Source organism: Corvus hawaiiensis, chromosome 18 (assembly GCF_020740725.1).
Source record: "Corvus hawaiiensis isolate bCorHaw1 chromosome 18, bCorHaw1.pri.cur, whole genome shotgun sequence".
NCBI classification, from domain to species: Eukaryota; Metazoa; Chordata; class Aves; order Passeriformes; family Corvidae; genus Corvus; species Corvus hawaiiensis.
Genome location: NC_063230.1, coordinates 14137457 through 14152739, shown reverse-complemented (window position 1 = coordinate 14152739; position 15283 = coordinate 14137457).

The window sequence follows — 15283 nt, the reverse complement described above, 5'->3', positions numbered from 1 at the left end:
CAGCACAGGGAGGACCTGGAGCTGCTGGAGAGACTCCAGAGGAGGCTCCGGATGGTCAGAGGGATGGAGCAGCTCTGCTGGGACAGTTGGGATTGTTCAGCCTGGAGAGAAGGACTTGGGATGACCGAACTGCAGCCTTCCAGTAGCTGAAGGAGCTACAAGAAACATGGAGAGGGACTTTACAAGAGCCTGGAGTGACAGGACAAGAGGGAATAGATTGAAACTGAAAGAGGGCAGATTTAGATTAGACATTAGGAAAAAATTCCTCCCTGTGAGGGTGGGCAGGCCCTGGCACAGGGTGCCCAGAGCAGCTGGGGCTGCCCCTGGATCCCTGGCAGTGTCCAAGGCCAGGCTGGACATTGGGGCTTGGAGCAGCCTGAGACAGTGGGAGGTGTCCCTGCCCATGGCAGGCGATGACACCAGACAGGCTTTAAGGTCCCTTCCAACCCAAGCCATTCTATGACTCATTCCACAAATTTTAAGGCTTCTAATCAATAGTTTAATAGAGCCCATATGTAAAGCAGACAGACTTGTTTAACTCTTGACTGTCAAAGATAAATCACGCTATCAGAGCAGGAGGACTTTTGTCTGCAGTACCAAGATGGAAACTTGGCATTTTAGGCTGAGAGTTATCTTCCTATTGAATGATGGCTCACACATTTAGTGCCAGTAATAGATTGTACATGAAGTCATTTTTGTCTGCTAACACAAAAAACAGCTTTAGAAAGACTCATGGATGAGCTTTTTCGAGTTTCCTTGATTTTACTGTGCTTACAAATTTAGACTTAAGGCTAACATCATGATTTTTATAATATCAGGAGTGCTGTTCCTCCCTTGCCCTGCCAAATTGAAAGGTAGAAAGGGAGGGATTGTCCAAATTTCCACAACTGCATTCAAACATGGACTAACTTAAAGCAAAACTGCTCCATGAGACAACCTTGCATTTTGCCTACATTGCCATAAGGACAGGGTAAGAACAGTTAACAGTGAAATTATTGCTCTCAGTAGAGACGACTAAATGGCATAAATAATGAACAATAATGGAAAGGTAAATCAAGAATTTCATTAATTTTTAAATTAATGTAAGGCCAAAGAGATATTCAATATAATTGTGATACAGCAATTTTTAAATTGCCCTTATGAATAGATGCAATGTCTGTGGAACTCCTTACCACAGACACCAGCAGTGGAAGTGATCAGTAGTGTTAAAAAAGTATGGGAAATTTATATTGACAACGTCTGAAATTACAACAGTAGCATTTTCAGAAAATTTAAAAGCCCTCATTCATCAGAGTATTAACCACCTTTTAACCAAATAAATTAAGGAACTCTATTTCAGGGGAAATTATCTTGTAACAATACACTGCATTAATCTGAATCCCTTACTGCAGCTGCTTCTAAGAGGGTTGAACATGAGAGCTTCTGCTGCTCAATTCTAATTTTATTATGAGGCTTCATTTAAAGCTACATGTGACAGCATGCAAGAATACTTTGATTTTAGTGTCAATACAATAGAAACATTTTTATTAAGAATGTATTTTGATTGTCATTTTTATTCTCTGGAGTACTTATAATGATATTTATTATAAGTTATATAGTTATACTTTATTTTAGTAGTCTTTTATTGTTAAATCATTGACTTGCATTTGCACCTCCAGGTTGATGTGCCATGTTTGTCCAAGGCAGGGTACCAACTGTCTCTGATAAGTCTGGATACAAAAGCTTGCAATCAGCAGTGTAGGGATTGGACTTCTCTGTAATCTTCTTCTAAGAAGGCTTGTGCTGTTCTTTCAAAACAATCATTGTTCTGATTTCAAATATAAACTGCATTTTCTTCTCCAAAACACAATGACTTTAATCCAGAGGAAGCAAATAACTGCATCCTCACAACCTGTCTATAAATAACATGCCCATGTCTTTTGTGCAGGACTTTCTTTCTCTGTTCTGTGGGATGGTTTTCCTTGCCAGAACAGCCAGTAGATGTTTTTCATACCCCTTTCTTTCTCTCAGAAACATTCTTGTTCTCAAAAACATCTATAAAATCCACCTCCTGACTTGCAGGAACAGTCTGAAGTGTTCACCATCTTCTAGCATGTCAGCCTGCAGACATTTGTCATTTATTTCACAAAAGCTTACCCTGGTTTTTCCTTCTGATGGATGACAGTGATTTAAACATCACGTTCAGCTGAACGTCCTGTGCTCACTTCTTGGACGGGCAAACTAAACCAGATGTTGATCTTGCTGGTTTATTGCTTTGCCCACCGTTCTTACCTACCCAATTTCTGTAAATTTGGAAGGTTTGATAAAAAGAAAGCCTCAAAATACATTTCAGCACCTCAGTTCCATTTGGGTACCAAATTAAAAGAACTTGAAGCTCCTCTGTGAAACAGTTCTCTACATCACAGGAAGCAGCTTTTCCTTGTCCTGTCAGGTACTGCAAGGATTCATGAAGCTTGTAGGTACTACAGCAGTTAGGGCAAGTTCTGAATTCCAGAGAAAGGAAGAGTAGAAGAGACCATGATTACCTTTAATCTTCCAGTTTCATTTCTCAGCCTTAGCAATTGTCAAGACTAGAGAGAGTCATTTCAAAATTCTGCACGTGTTGTTCCAAGACCACAGTTCAGTCATGGCATGAAGAGTTTTGTTTAATGCAGATTGAATCTGAAGTGCCAGGAGTATCAGAACTGTATTTCAGTGAGTAAATGAATGTATTTGGCATTAACAGATGAGGAAAAAAATCCCCTACTTAAGCTATCAGTATGTAGTCTGAGCATTAGATAGCTGCTTAATATAAATAACAGCAATCCCATAAAAGAGCCATATGAGAGAGAGGAGATTTTGTTTGGTTTAACTGATGGTAGTGAAAAGTGCCTGTGCCTTTTAAGGCTGAGGTAAGTATTACCTGCAGTGCCTTATTGACAAGCTTAATGGCAATTCCAAGTGAGAAGCCATGCAGGCTCAGTGGTAGGTAAGGACTTTCTAGGTCACATTTTTAATTGGCTCTAATTGGGGGAAAATAGGGTGGAAGAAAGAGGAACAGTTTTGGTGCATTGACTCAGGGACCACACAGAGCAATATTTTAAAGTGGGAAAGGAAAATCCCAGATTTCCCCTGGACAGGGAACTGTCTTGAGCAACAGATTGCTGGGGGTGCAGCAAAAGACCCCAGCCTTGCCACCTGCTTTGGTTGTGTCATCGGTGGCTGTGGCCGGAGGAAAGCTCGGGCTGGCTGAGAGGTGGAAAAGAGAGCAGAGGGAAAGGAAAAGGGAAAGGGAAAGGGAAAGGGAAAAGGAAAGGGAAAGACTCCTCCTGGCAGCTGCAGCAGTTGCCATCTCTTCTCTCTTGCAGAACAGCAAGACTCACATCCGACATCTCCACCATATTTCTGTACCAGCTCCACTGCTTCTCTTTACCTCCTCCCTGCGTGTCTCTCCTGATTCTCTTCCACTGAGGCTCCCCACCAAAATTATTCAGCTCACATGAGCAATTGGAAAAAAGCTGATAAAGAAAATGCAAATATTCTTCTGCTTGTCTGACAAATCAGTTCAGTGAAGAGTCCAAAAAAGCACCATAGCCAGTGCAGGGGAGACAGCTGTGAGCAGAGGAGAGGGCAGAAGCAGAGGGGAAGGGGAGGAGAGGCAGGTCTGTCCCTTCCAGGGACCGCAGGTTGTTGGGCTGCCTCAGCAGCGCTGGGGGACTGCTCCCCGAGGAGCCAGGAGAAGTCACCAGCCCTGTCTCCAGCTGTCCTACTGGACTGATACAGCTGTTGGCAGCAGTGGATCAGCAGTTCACAGATACAGGAGAGCAAATTAGTTCAGATATTAATTGTCCTTTTTTTTTTCCCCCTATGGTTCCTGTTCTTTTTCTAATTTCAGAGTTAAGTGACAGACATGTTTTCATCTGTCCTAATTGGACTCAGAACAGTAGCTGAAACAAGAGAAGTTTCCTCTTAGGGGGGATCTCTTTACTGTGCATACCAGGTGCCTGTTCATTTCTCTTTTGATCATGTGAATGTTTTACTTCAACTTTCATACACGAACATTTGCCTTCGATAGGGTAAAGGAGCCTTGGAGTATCATGAGAGCACATTCCAGCACTACAGACACCGTGAATGGCCACATTTACAAGGTCAAGAGACATATACTCTTCAAACACAGCAACAAAGGCTGAAGGGGCTCAGGCCATTGAAAAGGCCATTGTCTCTCTGTCAAGGGGCTGGGGAGTTGAGTTTATGAAACAGAAATCAGGTCAGCCCGAGCTCAGCCAGATGGCTTTGCCACCTGACAAGGTTAGGAGATGTGTCTGACCTCGTTAGGAGCCAGGGCTGAGTGGCAAATAATGCCCGCTTGCTCCGAAAGAGGTTTTTAAAGCGCAGCAGGACCCAAACACATGGGCCGTGCAGCTCCCAGGGCTGCGAGCAGGGTTTTACTGCCCGGCTGTGTCTGTGCCATTCCTAGCAGCACTCGCACGGCAGAGGGCCCTGTCACACAGCTCCAGACAGAGAACGGCATTTGTGAAAGCACCATTCATTTTCTGCGGCTCCGAGAGTTATTTTAAGCAACTCGAGGCTTGCTTGTATTTGTCAGTATGCAGTTGTTTTCTGTCATGTTGGAAGCACCAGCCATTAGCAAAATGATGAGCAAATGTAGGTTTATTGTACTAAAATTCATTACTTTGTTAAACAATTAGTATTTTCTGACTGAGGGTATTCAAACAAGCTTCTGTAATAATTCATGTCATCTTTTACACCCGTGCAGAATATGCAGTGCATTACAAAATCAGAATGTGATATTGTTCCATCTTACCCCTCCTGAAAAAAGATACAAAACGATCAGGGTTTTTGAAGTAACACAGTCACAAATAAAACTGGGCTGGAACAGCTACCAAAACTCTTTTACAAAAAGCTGTGCAAACATATGCAGAAATCACACGGTATCCAAAGAGTTCTTGCCCCCAGAGCAATTCAAACAATCTGAAAATACTGGTGCTGGTATTCTGCTACTATGGGACAAAGTAAAAATGAAGTTTCCTTTGGAATTTTAAATATCTTTTTGACATGGTGAGCGTTAGATTTCCTTAAAAATGGAGTGATTCATTACAGTCTTTGGCTACTGAGGAAAAGACAAAAACAATTCCATCACTGCATTGAGAAATTATTTAAAATCACTGTATTGATACTTTTCCTCTCCTAAAGAAGCTAGTTTGGGATCTAAGAAAGTGAGATTATTAATAGGTTAAGATCTATCCTGTATGAGTGGGTATGGTGAAAATACTATTAAATTCTACTAACATGTCTTTTTTTTTTGTTATATTGTGATTAATGGTCCTGATCAGACTGAGGTTCCACTTCAGCTGGCAGTTTCCAACTCGAGAATACAGCCTAGTTAAAAATGTAAGAAGTAAAGGAGAAGCAGGGAAGCACCTTCCACAGACGCCCTAGTTCGTCAGTGGAATGGTCCTGGTTCTGAGTGCCAGGATGCAGCCAAAAGCCTGGCTTGCCTCCTTGGAGCTGAGTGGAGGTCTAAAAATACATTGTGTTGTTCTTGGGGAATGTGAGGTTGTGACATAGTTTGGGATTGGAAATGCCTTCTCATCATACTGGGGAACAGATTGTTTGCTCAGACCTTTGGAGAAGGAGCGATTGCTGGAGAAAAGTCTTCAAATAATGACATGTGGAATTTTGTTTGATAAGGACTGACTGAAAACTCCTGGAATGTCAGGACAGGGTTCTCTTAATGGATGGAAGCCTTTGCATTGCCTTTCAAACAGAGTGGATCAGGTCTGGAACTGAGGCATCAAAACTCGTCCCTCCAATAAACCAAACGTGTGTCCAAGTTGCTGAGCATCTGGATTCTAGTACACTTTTCATTATGCAAATTTGAATAGCAAGATATATAAATTTGCAGATGGAAATAAATAGATTCCAGGCTATTATTTGTTAAACCTTTGCTCATAACATTTCAGCTTAGCTGCTTTTATACAGAACTACAGCTGCAGGGAGGCCAGAAGAATTCAGCAATCAGATAACATAAGAACAATGATTTCCAAAACATCCCTCTAGATGCCCATTTTCCTCATTTTCTTCCCTTGCATCTTCCACTAACGAGAGCAGCAGTAGGCTTGGATTGGATTCCTTTCACAATCTGTGGAGAGAGACCAGTAAAACCAGTATGAGCATCCTTTTCCCATTTGTCTAAAGCTAAAGCTTTTATTGCTTTCTGAGAACAAATACCCATAAACAGCCCTTTGCTTGGCCAGGCCATTGCTGTTCCCATTCTTCCCCAGCTTCAGTCCTGGATATGGGAAGGATCCAAAGGATCTCTTCCACATGAAGCAAACAAATACACTCTTCCCTCAGTCCTTCCTTTTGAAGCCTGGTCCATTTCTTGCCGGTTCCTAAGTGGGGTTTTTCTGATCTGGACGCTCTTTCTAGGTCAGCAGTGTTTGCCCAAAGTTCATCATAATCAAAAATTTTCTTGTATTGCATGGATCTTGAATCAGTTTCTTGGAAAACTGATATTTCCAGATAATTCCACGTTGACAGAAAATGTTGCTGGCCTCTGTATTATCTCTGGAAGTGCTTTTGCACTTAGAAATGCTTTAGAGATATCGCAGGTTTGGTATTACATGAAGTTTCTAGTCACTCTAGGAAAGACATTTAATTTTCTAATAGAGAAATTACCTTTAAAAAAAGTCATTTATTGCCAGAGACGTGGGTAATGTCTGAGATGTCAGACAGAGCACAGAGTTATTTGGTTCCCACACTGAGAGCTCACAAGCCAACAGCTCAGGCAATCACTGACAGTACAAGTTTAAAGACCCCCCTTGCCTTCTCCAATCCTACAGCTGTCTGCAGATGGGAGCCCTGGTAAATCATTGTGTGCAGAGCACAGTGACATTGGTGGGATGTGAACAAGAAAAGAAACACTTGAAAATGGTGCACTGGCTTGAAAAATATATCTTAGCCATCAGGAAAGAGGCTTGTGATCCTTTGTACTTCAAAGGCATGATGATAAATCTCACTTCTTAGGGATTACACATAAGTATCTTATGGATACCAGGGACAATAGGTCAGGGAATTGCAAAAAAAGCAAAAAAAAAAAAAGCAGCAAAATAAGGAATTACTGTTATGAGTCATTAAACAAAATTCTAGTTATGTTTTATGTACTGTTGAATAAAGAGCTCATTGTTATTTATTGAAGTATCATCATTACCTGATAAACCATGTTAGAAGAGGATGGATTTATTATTGTTCCCACACAACTAAAAGGTTAACACCCTTCTGACTGCAAAATAATACACTTTCAGCTGATGGAAACGTTTAACAGAGCTGCCAAAAAATGTCCTTGATATTTATTAATAGACCAGTGCCATTTTCTAGGCCCAGCTCCTCAAATCTTCAGGCATGTGCATGAGATTTAAAGCTTTTCTCAATTAGTTTATCTTGAAATTAGTTTAGCTACTTGCAAATATGAATATGTTAAAAGGTCAAACAAAAACTGTGGGCTCCTACTGTTTCAAAATTTCCTTTAATGCAATTCTAAACAACAGGTCGAATTGAAAAATTCACTCTGTTCCTACATCTTCTACTCCTGCTGCAGGTGTAATGCTGCAAAGTCAGTGAATGGAGTATGGAACTGAGTTTTATCACAAGCAAGAGAAATAAATTCTGTGATAGCAACTGTAAAAGGGAATATTGGTGACACAGCTGCTTTATTTGCATCCTTCGGATAAGAACCCCGAGACAGCCAGACCTGTCCAGGGCAGTGAAACCTCCTGCTCCCATGCATTCAGTAGCAGTAGATGAACCTCCTGTGGTGCTGAAGTCCCCAGCCTAAAGTCATTCACCCTTGCAGCAGCAGTCAGTTATTAGTGCCCACTGTCACCTTGTTGCACTGTCTTGGTCAGTCAGAATTGTCCACGGCAGTCTGGGAGGTGCTTCAAGAAAGGTCTCAACATTTCTGATTCTTTCCTTGTGTAAAACATTTGCCAGATTTCCTGCACAGGTAATGGATGTAATTAGCTCTGTGTTTTCCACAAAGATGAGTTTGTGTGCAGAACCCTGGACATACAATTCCATGTCTGAACTGCTTGGCTATCAACAGTTCCCAGATCAGCGTTTATTTCATTTGTTGGGGATTTTTTTGTTAGGGAAATCAGCTAAATATTGTCTGTGTCTTTTAGCTAATAGACCACATTTTGAGGGAGTACAGACATCTTCTGGTAGGTGTGAAAGAGTTTAAGAGGAAAGTGTGATGAAATATGCATGTTCTTTCTCTAGAAGAAAGAAAGAAGGGAAAGAAGCTTTCTCTGGAAGGATTCAGATGTCTGTCCTCCAAGTTAAAGAGAAGTACATTGCTTGAGCCTTTTCTCCCACAGCCCTCTTTAGAGACTTAGAAGATAAAAGTAGGATCTCTTTGAACATGAAAACCTTCAAGTTAAACACGATTATTTGGTATTTAGTAAAAGAAGTTAATGAACTCTGGCTACTATGTTCCTCATACATCTTCATTTGAAGCACTTGCAATATACCCGAATATATCCAGAGAAAGTACTACAGGTGTTCAAAGGAAACTGCTTTCCACTTTGTACTTTTGTATGTAAATTAAATTGCCCGAGCCATTAGCACGTTGAGAAATTGGAGATTTCATTGGAGATGATCACTGCAAGTTGCAAATATTATTTTATTCCCATTGGCGTTTCACTGAAGCCTTTTAGACATTTAAAACTGGGAGTTTGGATACTGTGTTTGGAACTCTATCATGAATTATGAAAATCGGTGTTTCCCAGGGACTCTACATTCTCTGATTACTGCAGCAGTGCTATCTATCCATAATTAAAACACGTAGATATTTGCTGGAGGCAGAGCTAGAGGTAGAACATCTGATAGAGACCCTGCATTAAGCATGACGTGATCTGGTACCCATTTGGAGGGAGCTAATTAAATGTGGGAGAACTGTAACTGAAGTGAGGAGGTGAGAAAACCCTACCAACTAAACAGAAGCTGCTATTTAAATGTTTGCACTTTAGAAATGCTTGTATGTCTTGTGTTCTATTTTCTTTCCTGCAGGGCCTTATATAACCACCACCATGACAACAGTTAAGTAAATTCTTACAGTGTTTCAAGCAAAATAACTGAATGTCACATTTCAGATATTCTAGCCCTCTTCCTTTCCAGTCACGGACCACAGAAATCCATGAAAAAAATGTTGGTTTGTATCAGCTGCTGGACCCAGGAATGTATTTACATACCAATGATGTAAAGTTATCTGTAGATATTACCTGATAATGGAAATTAGTCCTGTAAACGAAGTCCACACTTGTCCTAAAACAAGGGGAGAATACTGCAGAAGTTATTTAGGGGCCTGGTGAAATGAGACATTTTGGCTGCATACTCTCAGGAAGTTTGCCCTGTGATTTGCCCTGTGCAATCCCTCATGGATTTCTGATCGAACCCCAGAACAAAGATATTACATTAGGTGGAAGCCCAGCTGAGGAGAGTTATCAGTTGGGTATAGGGAGAACACCAACAAGCCTAAAAAAGGTATTTTGGAGAAGATAGAACCTTGCAGAGTAGTCATCTTGTTTTGGAGGGACATGGTGCCCGGGACAGGTGAAGAGTATTTTATACACTTGAGGTAGATCTCTGTTTAAAATCCCAGTGATTTCCTTTTCCTTAGCCAGTAAAATACATTACTTTTTTTTCCTGAGGCCATCCCTGTAAGAGAGACGTTCTGCTGGAGTTACTCCCTGTGGCAAGTCCATGTTCTGTCATCTTTACCCAGCCCCAGAGGGTCCCGAGTGCTGAGCCCAGGCACTGTGGAAGTTGCAGACAGTTGTTGCATAACTAATGTGCTCAATCCATAGAGGGCAAAAAACATGTCAGACCTGAGATGCTTTGATAAACCAAAACTGTAGTGAAAAGTAAATTAGTGAGATCAGAAAGCCTTTTCCTTCCTGGCTAACCTCCATGGGGATGACAGGAATTTGTCATTCCCTCAGCCTCCTGTCCCAGCTTGATGGACAGGGAAGGACACATTTATCAAAGGAGGAACATGTTTAATCAGTTCATGCCATATTCCACACTTGATGGAGTGCTTTAACATCGTGGTGCAACACAGTCACACCCACTTGGATAATAATTAGTGAATAATTAATTCTCCTCTGTGGTAGCCACAAAAAAAAATCAATGAGCCTCGATGCACAATAAAATTGAGGCATAAAAGGATATATAAAACTTGCAGAAAGGGGGCTGATCCTGGATTTGTTGAAGGCACCGGCAAAAAAATTTTGAAGACTTAATAAAATCCCGACTCACACAACCAAAAACCCCACAGCAACTTGTAAAAGGCAAACCTAACTGGAATATCAGAAACACTTCAATCTCTTTAACTGAAATACACTGAGTAGATCTCACAAGAAAATCTGAAAATGGGCAATTGCTAAAGATAACTGCATACCCTTTTTCATTTATATTTTATTGTTTGAGTAATAACTTTATCTCAAGGCAGGAGAGCTTTAGCTCTTTTGTACTTTTCCCCAAACCCCAAGTGAATTTCGCCTGTGGGAGAATGAATGATTGACTCTTTGTGAAATGATTCTTCATGAGCACCTCATTACAAAACTTCCACAGTCTCCTGTCTCAAACTCCATTAGATAGGAACACAGCCTACCCGTGACTTTTGCATTTTATTACACCAATAACCTACACTTTCAAAATATTTACAAACCATCTGGCTCATTTTTAATTTCAATCAGGCCAAATCTGTGGAAATAACTTATGTTTCTTGTAATTAAATTATCTAGAAAAACAACAGTGACAAAATAGCTTATTTTGTTAGAGATACACCCATGCCTTCTTCACACCTGAAGGTAACTGCACATTATTGTAGTTGCTTAGAGATTGTGGTTGGTGTTTTCAGAATGCCTGAACATTTTCTTTAACTTTCTTCCATGGAGTTGTTGAGTGAATACAGTTGATTTTAAGGAGGCAGAGAAGGCAGGTGATGCTCAGATCTTTAAAACCCGGCCATTATCTTTGTTCTTTCTGAACGGGTGTTCTCTGGGGCTGTTTGGCTGACCCGCTGGAGCTGTCAGAGTGAGAGGATTGCTTGGGGAAGGACTGCACACCATCTTCTCAACTTAATGCAAGAAAGGGATTCAGTAAATCCCTGATCCTGATTTAACAACTGTTGGGATACTTGGAGGAAATTTACTCCTTGATTATTTGTATATGATTATGGCTTTATAAGAATCTTTCAACGGCTCAAGTGAAAGAATCTTTCAAGATCCTTATAAGAGTATTTCAGGAGGTACTACAGAGTTTGACCATACATATTTGTACGCAGAGAAAAGAAAACAAAAGGTCTTATTCTGGCCTTTCAGCTCCTCTGCACACATCTGTGTTAGATCAGACCTAATAGGAGTCATTAAGGACTCCCTCTTACCTCGCTGATTTCGTAATAACAGAGGGAAGATGAAACAGGTGTTGGAAAAAAGAAAACACGTTTTTCTCATCAGGACTACATTTCTCGTTCCCGTTATAAGTGTTTCCATATCCAATTCAGTATCGCTTCCTGCCGGCATGGAGAGAGTTAAATCAAAGCAGCCTATCAAGTTGTTAAAGGAGCGAAGAGGAAATGTAAGACAATGACACAGATAAGAATAACTTCAGATAGGTGGCTTCAAAGTGGTTGGGGTGATAGCGGCTGGGTCATCACTTGGAGGAAAGCTAATGAGCTGGCTCCATCCAGGCTGCAACGGGGACTCTTCCCAGGGCTAAGTGGGGGATCAAAGAAGCCTAAAACCTCAAAGAACTGGAAAAGGAAGGGAGCTCGGGGTGAGCCAAGAGAGGCTTCCCAGAATGTGTCAGTTAGAGCTGACAGGCTGGGAAGACTCACAGACAGAAAGAATGTGCCGCAAGCGCTGGAGCTCTTCCTACTGGGAGAGCCTAATCTGGGTTTATGTAAATTCCGGACTGTGGAAGCTTAGACTGTGAACACGCTTATAAAAGAAAACCATTATTTTTTGTATTAACACCTGGGCCTGCAATCTTTGTTTCTTTGAATTACTGAACAAACAATGTTTTGCTATTAAGTAAGTGCGATTTGAAACTTTTTAATGAGCCTTTTAGCAGAACTCCTCCAGTAACTAAAGCCCAGCTGAACATGTTGAAGTGATGCCGGTGGTTACCCGGGAGCTGTTACCCAGCTACGCCAGGGAGCGCTGCCAAATTCCTGCTCAGGAAACGAAGCACCCTGGGCTTGACACCGCTGTAAGGACACAACCTTGGGAAGAGACAACATCCAATAACTTTGGGAGGCTTTCTAATACTAATGGAGCAAGCAGGGCTGTGCATTTTAAAGTAGATCTTCTCTGAGTAAGAAAGAGTTCCCCAGTAAGGGCTGGTGGTAGCTCAGCACTGATGGAGGGTGTGGATTGTTGGGCACATGAATTTATTCTGTCCGTGATACCTCACGTTTTTCATGGGGATTTTTCTCTCACGTTCAGCACGTATTTTAAAGTAACTAAGAGTTGGGTGAAAATAAAAGATTATTGTGAGCACCTCCCCAAAAGTTAGATGATGGCCATGGAAGGGTCAGTGAATATAGCAAGAATGTGGATGTTCAGTTGGCCATTTCGGCAAAATGTTTGTATTTATTTTATTATTATATATTCACAAATACCTTCAGCTAGAAAGAGGCAAATAGTGTTATTTGAAGAGAAAGAAATCTCTCTGGAGCATTGTTTATTTTATCAGACTACAGAGATGAGCTGTGGCACTTTGAAGCAATCTGTGTGGTGAAACCCTCTCACTTTGTGCTGCCATCCCACCTCACAGGGGATCACCAGAGTCCTTTCCAGTGTAGCCCTGCCAGCAGCACACACAGAACTGCAGCTTCTGGTGCTGCCACACGACAATGCCCCGCAATGCCAGGTGAAAAATGCAGCTGCTCTCTCCATGTTCTCCTGCCGAGAATCCAGCACAGTCTGCTGATGCCAGGGAGCACTTGGATGGAGATTTGCCAACACAGCACATGGCACAAGTGAAAGAAAAGAGCATGAAAGGACATCCAAATGCAGAAAATTACTTTTTCGACTTGTTATTACTTTCATACTTTTAGGCTTTGCTCATATGTGTGCTCATATTTAGAGAATCCCAAGCATGGCTATTATAATTATATGGCCAATCTGAGATCAGATAAAACAATCACCAGTGATTCAGTCATTATTGCATGGGGTTTTTTTTAAAAAAGCTGTTGTCTAATATACTGAATTATGCCATTAGAGATGCAGCTGTTTTATTTGATACCAGACCTTCCTTCTATAGATCTTTCTCTCACTGGAGCGGCAGTGACTGAATTAATGCATCGTTTTTCCAAGTGGGTTCTTCTCTATCATGGAATTGTTTTAGTATTGTTATTATAAGCTTCCATAGAGATAACATTTTTAATAGCCTGTTCTATTTTAGCTCCATAGCCCATGCCTCAATTCTATTAGAAAATGGTCTGCAGAGTCACCAGGGTATAAGAATCTGATTAGAAAACTTGGTGCACTGTCTTTTTAGAAAGGATCTTTGTGTTATCCATAGCAGAGGAATATGAGCTGTGCAGTGAAGTTACAATACACAAGACTAATTCAAAATCTCAGTGACTACTCACTTATTCAAACAGCCATCCCTAGAGAGAATAATTGAGCAAAGTGGTTATAGGTAGTCTTATGATAACATCTGTGCATTCCTGCAATGCCTTTCTTGCCAAGATATTTTACAAGTAGATACAACCCAGGGGCTGTAGAAGTAAAAATTACTTTAGCCCAAATAACACTGCTTTCAGTGGTATAAGCCAGGATTTAATTTTCCATTCTGATTTTTTTTTGCTGACTTTATCATAGACTCGACATTGTTTTTCCTAAAGTCCCATTTCTGATTGACTGACAGCTATGGCTATAAGGAGACACAAATTGCATTAAATCAATTCTTCACTCTGGGAAATAATGCCCATTGTCTTAGATTCTGACCTTCTACGCTAATTTCTGGGAGAAGTGAAATAAAAGGTTTAAAATTCCACATGCTAATCACACCTCATACATTCTTATGAAGATCTAATTATAGTGGAATTACCATTGATTTACTGAAAAAAGCCCCAGTCTGGTGCAATATCATACTGTCCAAAAAGTATTAAAAAATTGGGCACTGTATTACAACACTTTTAAGTGCTGGCATGTTGGCCTTCATCATTACATGCACAAGCTATTGCCTAAGTGAGCCCGTGACTGAATAATAACTTGTTTAATAATCCTTTGTCAATTGTAGTATCTCATCTGGAGGGTTATCATAATAAAGACAGTAATTGTTTCTTCAAAGTAGCCATTAGAGAATTCTGTAACCACTACCATTCCAATTAGAGCATTCAAGATTAATTTCAAGAATAGCATTCCCTGAGAGTTCAGTCACAGGAGACACTCATTTAGAGAGAGATAAAGTTGTTGTCCATATATATATACATATATATATAGAGGCTGATCCTCATTAGATGGGATACTACACACACTTAATAAAGCAGATACTGTAGCAGGTAGAGAGGAATAAAGTACTGAACTCACTTTTCCAAGGTCATTGGCCTGCCTGGGAACTGAAGAATGATCTCCTTGGCATTGTCTGATGCCCAGTTCACCGAGGTCTGCATTTCAGATATGCATCCTTGGAGGAAAATATTTCAGGTGCACCTGTGGAAATAGCCAAGAGTGACAGTGGGTGACAGGGAGCTTCTCCAGAAGTACCTGGTACAGACTGATCAAAAACCTCCTTAACTTATTGAGGCTGATTTGCACAGGCAGTTTCACATTTTCCTGATTGTCCTCATGCAGCCCAAGTTTGATTGCAGGCAAAAATATAAATCACCCTCCTTTTAAAAGCAAAGCAAACCCTAAATTCATTGGATGTGGTCAACTGTGGGATCACAGGAAAAGAGACAAATGGCATCATTTGTTCATTGTGAGTTGGGACAGGGCAGTGGAAGTGCCAGGACACGAGTGTTTCATGCTGTGTTCATTTCTGTGTGCTAATTTCTTTATCTGCAGCGCTTATCAGAGTGATAAAACCACTGAGAGACACCAGATGCTGCTGGTGGAGATGCTCGTGCTGCTCTTGGTGCCCTGCTGAGGTGGCAGTTTGCTTCTGGAGGACTGCTCACAGTCAGCTGTGATGAATTCCATTTTGGAAGCTAAATAAACAATAGGCTGCTCTGTACTGCTCAGGGACAGAGCTCTCCTTAACTGGAGTG